Source organism: Nomia melanderi, chromosome 8 (genome assembly GCF_051020985.1).
Source record: "Nomia melanderi isolate GNS246 chromosome 8, iyNomMela1, whole genome shotgun sequence".
NCBI lineage: Eukaryota > Metazoa > Arthropoda > Insecta > Hymenoptera > Halictidae > Nomia > Nomia melanderi.
In genome coordinates, this window is record NC_135006.1 from 11537280 (window position 1) to 11551481 (window position 14202).

The 14202-nt window shown below is 43.6% G+C and overlaps 1 long non-coding RNA gene across 1 annotated transcript in view; it reads left to right on the top strand.

The window, feature by feature from the left end:
• The first annotated feature begins 697 nt into the window (after positions 1-697).
• Positions 698-14202, top strand: part of LOC143174790 (uncharacterized) — a 70423-nt gene continuing 56918 nt past the window's right edge. The window contains exons 1-2 of the long non-coding RNA XR_012999142.1: positions 698-823; positions 12499-12664. This is a non-coding gene — a long non-coding RNA (uncharacterized LOC143174790). The remainder of the gene's footprint in view (positions 824-12498; positions 12665-14202) is intronic.

Consider the following 14202-nt stretch of genomic DNA (forward strand, 5'->3'; position numbering starts at 1 on the left):
GGAATTGAAATAGTAAGAAATCGAAATGGTAAGAAATTGCGGTAATAAGAAACTAATATAATTGAAAATTGGAATAACAAGAAAGTGAGATAATTGAAAATAGAAATAATAAGAAATTTAGAAAGTAAGAATTTAAGGTAGTAAGAAGTTAATATAAGAATTTCGGATAAAAAGCAAGAGAAATAACAAGAACTTAACCGAAACAATATTACTACCAACTATAATTCTCAAAAAAAACCACCTAGACAAATAGAAACAACCCAAAGAACTAAGCCAATAAAACCAAAAACTCAAACGGCTCTCGAACTTGTTGCCTCAGTTCTTACGAAACGCACCATGATTTTTCCATGGGACCTAACTGCCGCAACGACAACCGGGAGATGTGTCCCGCGCGTAATTAAAAGTAACAAGTCTCGTCGGGATCCGCCCGGCAGCATTATCGTAAATTTCGGCCCGTAATCGGCCGCAGCTCGCCGCGGCAAATAATGTAAACCCTGCTCACATTTCCATCTAATCGTTTCATCAACCCATTAAATCCCAGGATTCCTCGAGGCCTCGGGGCGATTATTTCCCCCGCCCTGCGCTGGTTGCCGCCGTTACGACGGAAAACTCTTTCCTGCCCGCGTGAACCCGCCTCGACGCGCGCCCTCTATAAATTACTTAGGGAAACCGCGCGATTTCAGACCGAGATCCGCGAACGAGCCATTACCCGACACCCAGCGACTCGGCGACTGCTCCACGACGTTTTACTTTATCCTCCTGGATCGACGCATACAAAGTATCAATTGTCTTCTAGTTTAGCCGGCTCTCCAGATGTTGTCAGGTAATCATTTAGAAAAATATGTCGGGACTTCCATTTACTCGTGATATCGCTTTTATTTATACGGTTGTTTCGCGCCTTCCGTCCATTTTGCGTGCAACCTTATTTGCACGCAAACGTTTTAGACGTTTTTGTCTTAGTATCTCGGCGTTGTTCTGATGTTTGCCGGAGTGTTTGCATTGTTATTGAAATTTGTGCTTCGAAGCAGCGTGTGTATACCTGATGAAGATAATGGTAATTGTTCGTTGATTATTCTTTTACTTATCGAGATTCCTCAAGATATAAGGACAGTGTTGTTAATATTAGGTTCGTGGGTATGTTCTGTAGTTTATTCCATTGTCAGTGAAAGATTTGATGCTCGTTGACTTAGATGGTGGAAGTTAGAGCTTTAGCGCGTTTAGAGGAATGCCATGAGGGTCAACGGTGATTCCTAACCTAATCACTACAGTTCTATACTCAATTATAGAACTCAAGTATACTCAATGAAACGACGATTATTAGAAACATTTCTGTATTATAAATAATGCTACCTAATGCGGTATTCAACTGGATGAACGTGGAATATTAATATAATTCAATCGAATTGTTTAATATTATATTTTTCCATTTTGTGTATTTTGCAGCATGATATTATGCGGCATTGAATGTGTTAAGAATGGACAATTAGGACAAACAATCGACGAAAACCTTTAACAAATAACGTTTGTAAAAAGCAGTATACATCGAATTGACACGTTCCTTAACACTAAACTACCACAGGGGACAAAATGACTTGTTCTGGAAGTTTTCTTTCATGGTTATCAAAAAGGTAACAAATGATTCTCAGAAATGATTCAAAGACTATTCTTCATGATACGCAAGTTGAATTATAAATTAGTCGAAATCCCAATATATGCAGTTTTAGAGTTTCCATAATGAAATTAGGAAAAAGCAGTCCAACTGTTCGGTAGTTCTATTGTTAACACGTTCCGTGCCGTTTTTTAGACTTTCCGTTCAGGCCATGTGGGGCGTGTACGACCCACACTTTCACAATTAAATAGAATTAAATACACGCAGTATACGTGATACTAAGATGTCTATATTCGACTCTACAATAAATTTTTAAGAAGTTCTTCGTTTTTCAATGAGAAATATAAATAATTCGTATAAGCCTCACGCGGCACGGAACGTGTTAACACGTTGAATGCCATGGGGTCACCGGTGACCTCTGACCGAATAGGATTATCATCCTTTACTCAGACAAACTATGATTATTTGAAAAGATTTATATATTATAAATAATGTTGCCCGATGCGGTGACGTTCAGCTAGAAGAACATACAATAATAATAATGCGATTCAATCAAATTTATTGAATATCATATTTCTTCGATTTGGGTATTTTTCTCTATGAAATCGTGCGGCATTCAACGTGTTAAACTTCCAATTAGCGTTAAAAGTTACTAGTGGCGATTCGAACGGAACCTTTCCCAATACGAAGATCCACGGCGAAGAAGTCCTAAATCAATTTCGCCATCGAGTCGGTATCTGTATCTAGAAAAGTTGCAACAACCGTCGGAACGTTCCGCGTCCCAGACAATTACAGGCATCGATCGGGGCTCGGTTACGCCTACGATCTCGTTCTCGTTACAAAATCATCGGTCAGGGAGATTAACAAAGGGTTCGGAAACTGCTTTATCTGTTCCCGATCTGCCCGGCCAATAACAGAGTCCATCTCGTTGTCTCGGTACCACAGAAAATCCACGGCGGCCTTTTCCTTGCGCACGGTACGCCGAGTTCTCGATAAAACCGCCTCGCCGGGATCGAAAATTAACGAAACGATCTAGCCAAGGTACATTCCCAATCCGGCGATCGGGCCGGTTAGTTAAAAATCTCCTTTCTCCTCTTCTTATTCCTCTTCTCGCGCGCTCCCTTTCATTTCAAATCCTAGCGTTCTACGTTGATATAATATGAGTAACTACTGGCTGATCGATTATTCGAAACGTGTTCTGCCGATAGGTACGGCACTGTGAACGTAAGTTTTCGTAACGAGCGATGATCGAGTCGTTGAGATACTCTACAATGAGTTTTTGGGTTGGCTGACGATAGTCGAAGTTCTATTGTTTCTGCTTTCGTGAATTATTCGAAGAAGTTTCATTGGAAACTAGGAAGCAGTTGATAGTTGTTCTTCTCGTTGAAGACGTTTTGTTTTATTGCTTCTTTAGTATCTTCTATCTTCTTTTTTCTATTTTCCGTCTCTTGGTGTTAACCTTTTACGATCGGCACATTTTTCTACTGACAGTACCAACTAGTCGAAGTAAATATATATATTTTCAAAGTTATTTTTCTGTAGGTGGTTTAGAATAAATATATGGATATTAAAAATTTGTTAACGTGTTTTGTTGAATATAAATTCTGTAAAGAGTAATAAATACAATACCTCTCGGTCGCAAAATAACACTGTCCTCAGACAAAAAGGATACGCCGCCATATTGGCGATTTCGAAAACAAATGTTAAATGTAGCCAGTGTGGCACCGATCGCAAAGGGTTAAACCACCGTTGAAAACAGCGAACAGTAGCATCGCTATGATCGCGCGAGAACCCTCATCCACCGACTCGTTCATTCGACCGACTCGAATCGTCCCGAGTAACCGCGAGATCCTTGGTCCCGTTTCACCCTTTAGCGTCCCTCTCACACTCTCTCTTCCCCACCCCTTCGCCCTTCTGCCCGTCGGAGACAGCGAGACGTGGCTCATTACGCGGCACGGCCCGCTTTTATTGTTCATTACGGTAATGAGCGGCCCTGGGTCTCTTGCATTTCGGATTAACCGGCGATCAATTAGCCGGGCCACGGACAGCGGGTGAACCATGGCCGGGCGTGGCGGTGCGGGACGGGAAGGGAGGGGGTTGCGCTGGCAAGGAAACCCGAAACTGGAGAATAAATAAAAGGCGGGGAACGTGACGTCGCGGGCCGCGGCCACGGCCGTCTCGGGTTAGGTCTTGGCTACATAATCGGCACCGAATTCGAGGAGAATGCGAGACACGTGTATTAATTTCACGGGACGGCTCGTAAAACTCGTGCCTTTACGATTCTAGCGCAGATACGGGTCTACGCTCTCTTCCCGGGGCCCCGAACGTCCGCCAGTCAGACAGGTAGGTACAGGTTGGTACAGGTAGAGGTGTATCCGATACGCTGCCCTGAACGTTTATTTAAAACACCTTTGCCACGGAGCTCGTGAGTAATATTACCGTCGGACGACCCTTTTTCTTCTTCTTCTTCTTCTTCTTCTTCTTCGACTTCTTCTTCTCTATTTGGTTATGTTTTCTCCTCTTCTTCTGCTTCTTCTCCTTCTTCTTCTTCTTCTTCTTCTTCTTCTGTTGCTGCTGCTGAACCCGGCTGAATTCTTCTCCTGGCGAGAGAGGGACTCACCAATAAGCGTACCGTCCGTGTAATCGTCCGAGTTGACGTAATGGTATTTACCTTGGAGTTCGAAGGTGTCTCCGAGTAAGTAGGTTATGAAAAAACTGACGCTCCGAGCGGCTGCGGGAGATCTCTTCGAGGATCTTCGGAGTTTTAGCTTGTTTCCTGGTAGTTTTCGGGGATGCTTGCGACGGCGAGGGTTTGGGTTTTGAGCTGTGATCGTTGGAGTGGGGAATGATGCAGTTTTATTGTGTTTGGGGCGTTGAGTATAGATAAATGTTTTTTTGTTAGTGAATTTTGTGACGTTCGGGGTAACTGCGATGTTGGAATGGTAACGTTACTGTGATCAATGGAATTTTGTAAATTATTTTATGAGATAGTATTTGAATAGAAGAGATTAACGTTTGGACGTTTCAGTTGCAACTTTCGGGGGTGTTCTTTTTAAATGAGATTGCGATTTGGGATTTTTGGCAACTGTTGGAAAATAGTATTTATGTCAATGTTTTACGATATTTCTGTTAATTAACATTTAGTACATCACTGATTGATATTGCACATTTTATCGCTGCTAATTAATACTACTACCGCCTTTGTTCGACCGAAGAGGATAAAGGCGGTGCACATTGAAATTAATGAGTGACGATAAATTTCGTAATGCACCTTCCAATGCGAGTACATCTTGCTAGGATGGGGACAGTCGCGACTCGGAGGGGGGAAACAAGAAGATCGAATAAGACGGAGAGGACAGCGGAGGAACATGGAACAAGAGACGCTGCGAGGTCCCTTCCTCTTCGTTCCATGGGACTGCCCAAGGCGGATTCTCTTCGGGCGTCTCGAAACCCGGAACAGAATATTCAAATCAGGGACTGTTTTACTTTCAATTATCTCGCGAAGCGATAACCAAATACTAGCCTTACTAACGATCTTTTTAGCGTCTGATCTTCTCAATTAATTCAAACTCATCAGACTTAAGTAATCTATAATTATTTTGTGTTATTTAAATTAGTTGTTATAACAGCTGATTAACCCTATTAATTAGCTATTTAAATGTAAACAACGACGACTAAGTGTTCCGAACATTTAAACGAATTTTCTATTAATATTATCATCATCATTATTTCTATCGATACTGATTAATATATTACAAACAATTAGCTATTTGAAAAGATGACTAATACCAAACAATTGTCAAAAGTTCAAAGTCAAATCACGTTAATCGAACATCTCCGATTTCACCCCCGTGCGAGCTTCTCTTAGTTCTCCGTTAAAAAAGAACTCCAACCCCAAACTCGAACATTCCGACACAGAAAAGAATAAAACACCAGGAAGGACACGACAAACTGAGAAAAAGGAACAGAATTATTTACGAAATGACCCGATAACTCGGTCCTCCCTGTTCACCCTCGTCCGCCGTGAACGGCGATCAGCTCGCGAAAAGAAAAGGCATCCGACGATCGGTCCAATGACCGTCGAGGCGTTCGTTCTCTTCCTCCTTCCCGCTGATTCTTTATGCATCCAATATTCATCGGAAATTATGATTTTGCCGGCGCGTGATTTTAAAAACAGTTATAATTCCCGGGAGGTTAGTGTTCTTGCCGGTGTGTTTTACGTTCCCCGGAGCACCGATTACACGACGCTGCGGCGTCGAAACGAAACGAAACGAAACGAAACGAAACGAAACGGTCCCGGCCTCGTCGTGAGAACATCGATCGAAATCCCGCAGCCGTTTCTTCTTCTTCCTCTTCTTCTTCTTCTTCTCCTCCTTCTTCCCCGCCGGCTAATCCTCCGACGCGACAACGCGTCGTCCACCGGTTCGTTTTCTTTCGCGAATCGAGGCTATCCCTCGCACTTTTTCGCCCGGCGTATTTCGCGCGCCTTTCTTTACGACGCCAATTACTTCGCCATCGACTGCAAACGGTTGCGGGGTATTGACGAGTCGGTTCCGTTAGTTTCACGGGGCCCGATATTCCCCTCCGCCGGGCATCGTCGATTTGCCCTCGAAATCGAATCGAAGCCGCCGCGACTTCCCGTCCCTTGTGTCAATAACAGTAACCGCGGGATTGCACTGAGAAACACCGTGCAAATGCATCACAGTGGAAAGAGAAGGATGGGAGTGGAGGATGTACTGGGTGTTGGAGAAATCGTGCAACGGAGACAAGAATAGCTTTGTATTAGAAAGTAAATGGAGAGTGTAAAGTACTTTTTACATGGAGTAATTGGAGATTCGAGCTTAGTTGTTTGAATAGGAATCAGCTGATTCGCGTGATTGTTTGCAACTTGCAATTTGTAATGCATGCGGAGTTCATTCGTTGAGGTGAATTAACGAGTTTTGAGTATCGAAGAATTTTGTTAATGGAATATTTGATCGTTTCTTCATGTGTATGAAGTGAATTCGGTTTTCCTACTTTCCATTTTGTAGTTGATTGGTTCTTTAACAGTTTTATTGTACATTTTTTACTTGTTTCTTTTATTTAGGTTTAGTTGTTCCTCGGTTGTGCTCCGATTTAGGATACACCCTGTATACCGGAGGCTCGTTACGCGTTTAAATTTCATTCGCCGATCTTTCTCTTTCTCCTCGACCCTGCGTTCCTTGGTTTAACACTTTGCGTGCCCCGATCCCAACCCTGTAAGAAATTCTCTGCGCACTTTAACTAAGCTCTTTTTTCCCGTCTCTTTTTGTTGTTTTCAGCGTGAAGAGCGACTTCACACGAAGGTCACATCAATAAAGCATCGGGGTAGAGTCTATTTCGGTGTTTCACGTTCCTTCATTAACCGATGTTCCTTGAATTACGAGCGGAATTCTTTTACCACTCGGAATCCCCTGTGTGTCGTTCATCCTCGTTGCCCGTGGAACTGTAATAAGCCTAAAATACAAAATACCTCGGCCAAAAATAACACGGAATCGGTAATAATGAGATAAAAGTACACCGAAAATCAAGAAGGCGCAAAGAACAACCGACACTCCGGCTTCGAAACGCCTCGTTCCAACACGCGAACACACGAAATTCAATAAATTAACTCTTCACGTGCAGTTCCGCGCATACGTTACTCCGGGCCGTATCCCGCATAATTCTTTCCTCTTAATTGGACGCGACCTTCGCTTCGATATTCTTCATAAAATATTAATGCAACGATCGAGCCCGTCCGGTCGGTGTGCAAAGGTTAACGAACACGAAATCCCGAGTAATTACCGTCCTCGCCTATCGGAGGGTCCGATATTTGCGTGGCGTCGCCAGGATTCATTCTAATTACCCTCACGTACGTCGCGGCGACGGTGCTGCCACTGCATCGTCGGGCCCAGCGGGCCAACCGAGTCCCCCTCCTAGTTTTTCGTGTGTCCGATACGCCGCGGGCAGTTAATCAAACCGCAGAACGTAATAAAGAGAAACCCGAGGATCAATCCTCCGGCGTTACCCGTTCCCTCGGGCGAAACCCGTTCTCCCCACCCCTCCCGCGGAGCAGCATTGTCTAATTTATTCGAATGATCGTGTAAAGACCATCCCGGATAACGTGCACCTGTAAACGCAAAACATCGGCCGCTAGTAGGGGATATATACACCCGGCACAGAGAGAACAGAGCCACCATAAAACGTCCTACTAATAATGCCGCGATCGGAATCGTAAAAGCTGCCGAACGAAAACCGGGCCCCCAGACGATCCGAGGCCTTAAAATCTCTTCGGTTCTTTCTCTTCTTTTTTCCTTGCCCCTTCTACCTCTCTCTTCCTTCCTACTTTTTCTCCTTCTTCGTCTTTTTCCTTTTCTTCTTCCTCTTCTTCTTCTTCTTCTTCTTCTTCTTCTTCTTCTTCTTCTTCTTCTTTTTCTTCTTTTTCTTCTTCTCCTCCTTCTTCTCCATCTTCTTCCTCTTCTTCTTCATCGATCCGACCTCGAGAGCTCACCGACCGACGTTTCCATCTGTCGACCCACGCCTCGAGTGATCTCTCGATCGCCCGAGCCCCAATAAATGCAATTAATGATCTGTCACTTTTGATCCTGGCACCGCGTATCGGATCCTGTTTCAACCTGGCGCGAGATGGGCAGCGTATATAGCCTCCTCTCGGGTCCTCGCGCGATTATTAGCGTGGCCGACGAAAATTCCGCCGATCGGGCCCCGGGTTTTGTAACCCGGGCCCCCGGGCCCCCGTTGCAATGGGAAGCCGAGCGGCTCGAGAGCGGCAGAGGACGCGAAACGAGGACCCACCGGGTCGTGTTTCACGATTCGTCATCGCGATGCTTCTTCTCCGTGGATCCTCCGTGGATCCTCCGGTATCGGGTCGATCTAATCGACGCCTCATTAAGGATCTACCAGCGTGGTCGGTCCGCGCCGTTGCGGACAGTGGTTCTCCGTTCGTTTTGTTCGATGGAATACAGTTACTCGCAAAAGTATCCGACCGCTTGCTTGTGTAATGTGTTTTACAGTGGTTGTTTCTTATTGTCATAGCGTTTGCTATTGTTAGGTGTCGTTCTTAATTGTTATGAGCCTTGATTTGCGTACTACAAATAGCGTTTATTAAAAAAACATTACTTAATACATTATTAATTGTCATTATAATTAATTATTTGACGTAATAACGAATGGAACTATAAATGTGGCGTTCTGCGCGATAAGAGTGGAAACATGATATAGGTTTAGTATTTATTGAAAGCAAATTTAAAATTTTTTCGGAAATGCAAAGTTGAAGGTATGAAATTTGAGTAGCTGTACTGGTTAGTGGATTATATTACGCTTTGCGTCCCGTAAAACAGCAAGAACGTTAGACGCGAATTTTTAATATACCACTTGAGTATATGATAATAAATAAGTACTTGGTAGCTTTCATCGCTACTTGAATTTCTTGGAGAGTCTTCGATAGTCTCTCCTTCGTTATCCAAGGAAATTACTCAACTTATATAGTTTTTTAGGACATAAATTCAGCTAGAAATCCTTAGAGGATCTTCAAGGATTCTGAAGATCTTAAATAAATCCTTGCTAGTTCCCGTTGCTGTTCGGACTTGAAGAGTCCTCGATAATCTCTCCTTCATTATCCAAAGAAATTACGCGACTCGTGTAGTCTAACAGGTCGTAAATTCGACTAGCACTCTCCGAAGAATCTCCACAAGCCCTAAAGACCTTAAATAAGCTAAGACTATTTCGACAGTCTCCTCTTCGTTATCTACAGGAATTATTCAAACCCGTGCCGTGTAACAGTTCATAAATTCAACTGACAGTCCTTCCAGGTCTCAACACTAGAAGCATGAAGTAGCTCAAAACGGCCTATCACAAACTTCTTCCTCCAAAATTACCAAAGAGATTTGAATAACCTTTCAAGATACCATCAAATAAATCGATTTAGTAACACACGAACTGAACTTCAGTAAATACATTCTCGTAATTTGTAAAACAAACTAGAACGCAGCAGATCCATATGCTCAATAGCTTAAGTATTAACACTTAATTAGCAGGCAACACATTAATGCATCAAACTTCCACAAACACTTCTGAAATACCCCCTAAATATGCTCAGGCAAATCCAGCCAGTTAATTGACTTCTAAGCTACTTTAGCTTAGGAGTTCCGAACGCTACCACCGACAGCCCCCCCGTCATCCAAAGAAATCGTTGAAATCCAAGAACGCAAGGTGACGGAGAAGAAAGGGTCGCTACGCGCAGCCTAACAGGGAGGTCCATCAGCCTAACGCAGAGACAATGGCGCGCAAGGCCGAGTGCCGCGGCCTGTCCCGCGGGATATATATTTTCACGTGTCGAAGGGGATCGTCGGCTCGACGAGAAGTCCACGAGAAAATCTCGGACGAGCCATTGTCCCGCGAGTAGACGTGTTTCGCGTCGGACGCCCGGAATTCATCAAGGTAGGTGCCACAGTTATTGGCTCGCGAGCGCAGTCGGAGAGGAAAACAAGAAACTCGGTACCAGGGAAACAAAGAAGATCTCGATGGGACGGGAACAGAGGTGGAGGAGGGGTCACGCCCGTTGTCACGAGCTGCGTCCAGGTAGCTTCACGCAGGACTCGTAATTAACCGAGCTTTCCGATCCCACTACCGGAACCGGCCTTCTACTTCGAGATCGAACTTCTCGGTGATAGGATTTTCTTCTGCCCCCGCGGATAATTTTTTCCTCTTCTCGGAAGGGATCCTCCTTTAGACGTTGATGTCCGTTTCACAATCGACTTGATTCCCACCTTTCTCTGCTTCTTCCTCTTCTTTTTCTTCGCCCTCTTCTTCTCCCTCTTCTTCTCTCTCTTCTTCTTCTTCTTCTTCTTCTTCTTCTTCTTCTTCTTCTTCTTCTTCTTCTGTCCTCGCTACGTGACCGTCCCATCTGTTGTCCAACCGATTCACGGCTACATGTCGTCTGTCTTTGGCCGGTCTTCGTGGTAATTACGCCGAGGACGTTGAACCCCGCCACCGGTACTTGAAATCGTATCGATCCCCGGCGATTTACGGCGCGCCTCTTGATGTACCAACACAGGTGGACGGAACTTCGCTTTCCGAGATGGTTGGGCCTGGCCTAATGGTACGCGCGGATGTATTTGAGGTATCTGTGCGAGTCTCTTTCTGACTGGGTGTGCTTGCAGTTTGATGAATGTTTACCGAGACATTAATGTTTTCTAATCGGACACTGATTCTTGTGTAGCTAGAGCTTTGGGATTCTTGAATGCTGAGATTTGTTTCATGTGAAGTGGATTCGCGTGAATTTGTAATTTATTTCAAAGTAAATGATTGAATTAGATTATTCAAGTTCGAGTTTAAGTCTTCTTTGTCAATCGCAGTTTAATCATTACCGAGCCTTTGATTCTGATACGCTATGGGGTTTTCATTGTACAAACGAATCAACGAATAACCAAGCATTCCACTCTTCGAGGTCACGCGCCGCCATCTTGCCCTCGAGTTTTCGAAATAATTCAATTACTTGCACGACTAGAGAACGGTACAAAAAGTCCTCTTCTTTTCAACTCCTTAACAGATCCACATATAATATAACTAACTACCAAAAAAAGGTTTCTTACACCTCGGGAAAAAAGCGTCGTCCGCGACCGTTTAAACGCGTCAACGGCCGGAACGAAATGGTCTTCGTTCGTCACGCTCGAATTAAATCCAGCCTGAAAACTGACTAAGTATTCAACGTTCCCGTTCCGAACGAAGTTCGTTTCCCGCGCAGATTTGCGCGCGTTGCGACATTCCGCGCGCGGCCGTCCGCCGGCGACGCCGCGCACCGTTGCAAAATATTCCCCTTGCGAAATCAGATAAACACAGCTGAGTCATCCGCGCAGCGCTGAATGACAGCATTTTCGCTTGAATCTTTGTCAAGGTGACACAGTAATGGGTTCTCCCATGGAACCACGGTCGCGTGTTCTCGAGGATCACCGAGCGTACCGATTTATCAGCTACTTCTGGTTCGATGTCCCAATTTTTCGGGATTTACCGCTATTTCTGATTCGATCTTCCGATCGTCTTAAATATATAAGACCTTTAAAGTTACTATAATATCCTTGATTCCTTCAATAAGCACATTCAATATGCCACATGCAAATCTAACTTTGAAGCATAAGCTACTGGGAATATGTACGCAAGCTATTCTATTTCGTTACAGTTTATCGAATGGTCTCGTGAACAAACTCTTAATTATCCCGAGGAAAATAAAAGAATAATTTTTGTTTGGAAAATTAATTTTTTTTTACCTTTCAATTGTTCGATTCTCTTCTACTCAGTTTGTTACGTTCTTGTAAACATGCGACAAAATGTGGAGATCCAAAGTATATTGGGTCTCCATATTTCGAACACCTTTCAAACAACAAGTGCACGCAAGAATATTGTAATTTTGATCGAACGCAAACATTTCGGTTGCTAACGCGAGAGTCGATATAGATATGTCACGCGCAGAATTTATTAAGTACTTATCTATAGGTCGTTATCTTTCGTCAAAATAATTATTGCATCTATTCGTGTCTATGCAACAAGTGCTCACCGATCGGGTACACTTTAATGATCCAGGGTGAAAGAAAAGGAGATATTACTGCAAGCTGCGGACAGCAGTCAGAAATACGAGTGCAATGAAAAATAAATGGTCACTTCGGTTATTTAGTGCTAAGAATTCGATTCTTTATATGAAATCTCGAAATATTATGTATGCAATGTATACGACAGTGTCCCGATTCTCAATGGCGTCGGTCTGCTCACCTTGGTCTACGCGAATCCGTTCGGTTTCCCGATATTCTCTCGTCTCATCTACATTTTTTCCCAGCGGTCGAGTCCGACCAATAATCGTAACATCTGCCTTGGAATTCCAGAGATCGAGGAGTCCGGCGGACGCGTCTTCTAATGAGAATACCTGTCTCCACGACGCGCGGTTCAAAAATCGGCCGCCATCTTTTTCCCGTCCTCCATAACGGCGTGAAACGCTCGATGATTCATCCGCGTGCTCGTCCACGTGGAAAACGAGTGATGTGTAAATAGGTAAGTACTTACCGTAGGACCTCGTCCAACCGAGTCACTGTTTTTCTCAATTTAAATTAGTCAGTCATTATACGACGGATTTTCGTACATCAAAATTACAAGGTTCTATACACAGGGTTGTCGCAAAAATATCATTACACTTTGATCGTCAAGCAAAAATATAAGAAAAAAAGACACAGAAATAAAATCCAACGTTTTGCCAGTTAATAAAGTGTGGCAGCATTTTGTTGCGACACTTTGTATAATAATAAGCTTCGTATAATATATGAAATATTGAAATAGAAAAGATTTGCTTCTTAGCTTAATTATTTCTTTTTTATTAGTCAGTTTCGGAGAATGTTATCCAAACCTCATCGAAGAATGTTGAACGTTTCTAAAAACTTTCAAGTCCGAAGGGTTAAATTGATAGTAATGGAAATAAGAAAACAATCCGCCAAGTGAATAATATCAACGGAATACTGTGTTTTATTTAAAAAATTTTACGCCGAGGATTAACAGGCTTGTTCACGCTCCTCTCGCGGTGAATCGCTATTAGAAAACACGCGTGAATATAGTCTCCGCAAGCGACTTTTCATGGAAACTTCCTTATTATCGGCGAGGATCTTTTCCCACTTCTTTTACACAGATAAAGTCAACGCTAATTGTAATGGCGATAATAAGGCGGGGACTCGGTGCACGCCATGTCGCCGGAGAGCCTCGGACCGTATAGGGAAGTAGTTACGGCCGGATTATAGGAGCTTGATACACGAGGAAATGCTGATTAATATGACGTGCAATTAACCGTGATGACAGTAATGTTTCGTTATTGTCACGAACACGGCTGAGGTAAGCCGTGGCTAAGTGCGTTAGATTACACGGTTGCGTGGAAGCCGACGTGAACGATGCGGTTCCGCTTCTATCGGTACCCGGCTGGTCGTCGCTCCTGTCGTGTTTCACGATCGACGCATTTATTTTAATTAATAATATGCTAGAACCTCCGTCCACCTTTCCGTAGGACGCAACAAATTCTATTTACATACGACCCGATGATCATCCCGAAGCATTCCGTGGAATCCCTAACGGAGGATGAATTGACGATTTCCTTATCGCCCGACTCTTATCCGTCGTTGCTCTCGTTGCGAAAACTCGAACAAGAAAATCCCTCCTAATCGAAGTTTCCATTTTACCGCAAAACGGATCGCTCACTTTGTTAAACTCTTCTCTTAAGCTGACCGTTAAACTTGTTTCTTCATAAAGATTACGAACCGTATAATCCGGGCGGTTTAATAAATTATCCGGTTGAAAGGTTAATCGCGTGTTAAGTTATTTAGGCTCTACATCTCGCGGCTCCACCGGGAACTGTTCGACGTTTCGTGAAACTATATTAAACCGATTAATCGTCAATCTTCCTATAACGAATCGAATCAACTCTGATTAAGAGGTTATCCAAATTTTCCCGAAGTAACTACATATCTCCAGTATACGCTTTCGAACCCTTAAAATCAAATCAAGGACCATCGAATGGACGATGATTAACGTTTAATCGTCACCGATTACCA